The 3,715-nt window shown below is 41.3% G+C and overlaps 1 protein-coding gene across 1 annotated transcript in view; it reads left to right on the top strand.

The window, feature by feature from the left end:
• The window catches only part of FRAS1 (Fraser extracellular matrix complex subunit 1), a 466,232-nt gene that overhangs the window by 166,910 nt on the left and 295,607 nt on the right, over positions 1-3,715 (top strand). The gene's annotated exons all lie outside the window — the stretch shown is intronic.

The following is a 3,715-nucleotide window of genomic DNA, read 5'->3' as shown; positions in this document are numbered from 1 at the left end:
TGTTCGCTTCAAGCTGCCTGGCTGCCGGCCACCATCTTGGCTGGCAGTTAATTTGCATATCGCCCTGATTAGCCAATGGGAAGGGTAGCGGAGGTATGGCTAATTACCATGTTTCTCTTTTATTAGATAGGATATATATATATATATGCCTTGATCTTTTACTTCCTTTATGTTTTGCCTGAATATCTTTCTATTTAAAGTTGCAATCCTCCATCCCATATCACACCTTTCTTATCCCTTTTCCATGCTTTAGTTTTCTTCTTGGCATTCACTACTCTCTGACGTACTCTATATTTTACTTACCATTCTTGTTTACTGTCTCTTTTGTTCACTGTATATCCTTAACACCTACAATAGCAACTGACACATGGTAGGCATCAGTAAATATTATTTGACTGACCATATGAATGAATTAGAGATGGGGCCAGAGAGTTGGTAAGTTAAGGTTATGGAGAGCCTTGTATGGTGTACTCTGAAGCTTAGAATTTTATTTTTAAGATGATTAAATACTAATGAAGGTTTCAGGCATACGGGTAAATAGCCAGCTTTTCTTTTAGAAATCTCTCTCTGGTTTTTAGAAAATAATACATAATGTTAGATATGAGGAGATGAGTTCAGAGGCTGTGAGATTAATCCAGATGAGAGGGAGAGTACTTAAATCGGGAACAATGGTAGTGTCGGGAGCAAGAGGAAAGGGCAGGCTCAAGAAATATTTAGGTGATAAATCAGCAGGACTGGGTGAAAGTAGGAGGGCGAGGGAAAGGAAACAGAGAGATGACTCCCATATTTATGACTTGATGACTAGTTGGTTAGCTGAGCCATCAACTGATATTGAGAATATAGGAGAGTGAAGGAAAGCATCCCATCTGGGAGGGAAATGATGATTTCAGTTTGGGGCACGTTGAGTTTGAAGTGTCCATGGAAACACCACGTGGATATTTCATAAAGACAGCTGGGTATGAGTCTAAATTTCAGAGGAGAAGATAGGGTTGGAGGTAGTATGTGGATATGATTAGTATATGGATAGTAGTGAAAACTTTTAGAATTAATGAGATCATCCAAAGAGATTGTGTGGGGGGAAAAAGTACAAGGCCAAGGATGGAATTTGGGGAACACAAACATTTAAGGGGAGGTGAACCTAGGAAGATTAGAAAGACATGATCAGCAGGTAAAAGGTAACCCTGGCCAGGTGGCTCAGTTTATTGTAGTGTTGTCCCGTACACCAAAAGGTTGTGGGTTCTATTCCTGGTCAGGGCACATACCTAGTTTGTGGGTTCAATTCCCAGTCAAGGTGCTTATGGGAGGCAACATCTCTCACATTCATGTTTCTCTCTCCCTCTCTCCCTCTCTCCCTCTCTCTTTCCCTCTCCGCCCCCCCTCAAAAACAGGCAGTTAGGAACCAGTTCTGTCAGAACAAATCCTCTTAAGGATTTCTGGAGAATATCTAGGTATAGAGGACAATGCCATGCAAAGGAACAACTGTATTAGTACATGGAGTGGGGTTTCAGCTGCAAAGTTCAATGCAGATAATAGTATTTACCTAATCAAGTTGTTGTGAGAATTAAAAAAAATAATATATATATATATCACACACACATACATATACATACACATATGTACATATATACATATACATATATATATACACATACACACATATATGTGTACATGTATGGTGGGCAATAGTAGGTTTACAGTTGTGAGTGCATGAAACACAGAGTTTATCTTCTATTATTATTTACTAGAGGCCCAGTTCACAAAATTTGTGCATGGGTAGGGTCCCTAGGCCTGGCTGGCGATCAGGGCCAATCTGTGGGGTGACCAGTAGGGTGATTGGGGGGCCCCTGCTGGCACCTGCCTTGGCTGGCCTGGTGCTGCCCACTCACCGGTCCCACCCCCTGCTGCTGCCGGTCGCCTCCCTCTGGGAGGCAAATGGCAGGGTGATCGGGGGCCCCCCGCTGGCACCCACCTTGGCTGGCCTAGGGCCTGTGGGCTGGGGGAAGCTCCTGCATTGAGCGTGTGCCCCCTGGTGGTCAGTGCATGTCATAGTGATCAGTCATTCAGCCAGTCGTTCCACCATTCAGTTGATTTGCATATTAGGCTTTTACTATATAGGATTCTTGTATTATATATTTTTCTGTATGAACAACTGTAAACCTCCTTTTGCATACCTGGCTATTTTAAGTACTCAATAGTGTTAGCTATAATTATCAAATTATCATCATAATTATTGTTAGTTGGTTCTTCTAGATCCTACACAGGTAATCTTGCCCAGCTCCCCTAGCGATCTTCATTGATGTCTTGCCCATGTGGCCACTTCCCAGTGCTCCGCAGTGCAAAGCCTGGAGGGCAATAGGCTTATGTGTTCCATGTAGCCCACAGCTCACACAGCTGTGCAAGGTTTCACAGTGAGGTAGCAAGAACTCCCTGTCTCTCCTTCTCTAAGCACCCACATGCAAATTATTTTGCTCTTCCATTAGCTCCAAATCATCTTTCATGTTCAACCAGAAGTTCAATAGATAGACTCAAGACGGAAACCCCTCATTGCCACTCATAAATAAGGGATTGTATATTTATGAAATGAGGTTTGAGGGCCATACCTGAAAATTAGTTTTTATGTAAAACAAAGAAAACTAACATGGGGGCATATAATATCCCTTAAAATCTCCCATTCTACCTGCTTGTTCCCCTTGCTCTCTTTTTCCATATTAGAATATAAACACTTGGTTTATCTCATTTTCTATTTATATGAAATTCTTAGTGCAAATTAGGCTAATGTAGTTTCCACATTTGACTATCTTAGTGGGAACTATACAAGTGTCGTTTCTCTTGGGGTTCAGAGGATACTTCTCTGGAAAGTCATTAACTTTGCATAGTATGTAGAATTTTATAAAATCCCATATCTTATGTTTATCCTTTATCAAGCAAGTAGGAAGAATTTGGTGATTACTGTTACTGGTGTATTTATCTGCTTTATGGATTGATAATCTTAGTCCCATTGCTCACCCACTCTTGTGAATGTAGTTATATAAAATTATAATTTTCTTGTATGCTCAATTTTTTAAATAGAAGCAGCCGCAAATAACAAGGAAACATGAACACACACACACACACACACACACACACACACACACATTTTTTTTTTTCATTCTAGCAGCTGAATTCTTTGTAGACTTTTATTCTGTGAACAGTTATGATTTCCTGGCTGATGTAGGATCTCTTAACATTTTTGACTGAAATCACTCATTGCCTGTTCTGCCACATCTCAAGATTGAGGAAACGCTAAGATATATGTAGTGGAGGAACAAGTCAAAGCAGAGGATTGAATAGGAGACTCACTGGCCACAAAGACAAACATAAAATCTTTGCACCATAGTTTTAATAACTCTTAGATAAATGGATTACTCACAGTGGCAAATGGATGGTTAGTTAATGTGACAACTTCCCAATAACTCCTGGGGTGTCTCCTGGTAGCACATTCCCTTGATAGTATCACTTCTTGTTAGGAAACACAATTGCCATTATGGAAGCCTTGAAAAGCAATGTAGGTCTTTCCTGGAGCCCATGAATTCTACCAGCTCTCCACAGTACACATGATACCTCAACAATGCTGTTTCCTCTCCCAGCTTTGTCCTTCAGTATTGCCTTGCTGTCCGAGTCCCTGGTAAAAGTGAACCTCAGAATCTCAGCACCGCCCCCCCCCCACCCGCCGGCT

The sequence above is a fragment of the Myotis brandtii genome, unplaced genomic scaffold (assembly GCF_000412655.1).
Source record: "Myotis brandtii unplaced genomic scaffold, ASM41265v1 scaffold111, whole genome shotgun sequence".
Classification (NCBI taxonomy): Eukaryota; Metazoa; Chordata; class Mammalia; order Chiroptera; family Vespertilionidae; genus Myotis; species Myotis brandtii.
This window is presented reverse-complemented; position numbering and strand designations above follow the sequence as displayed.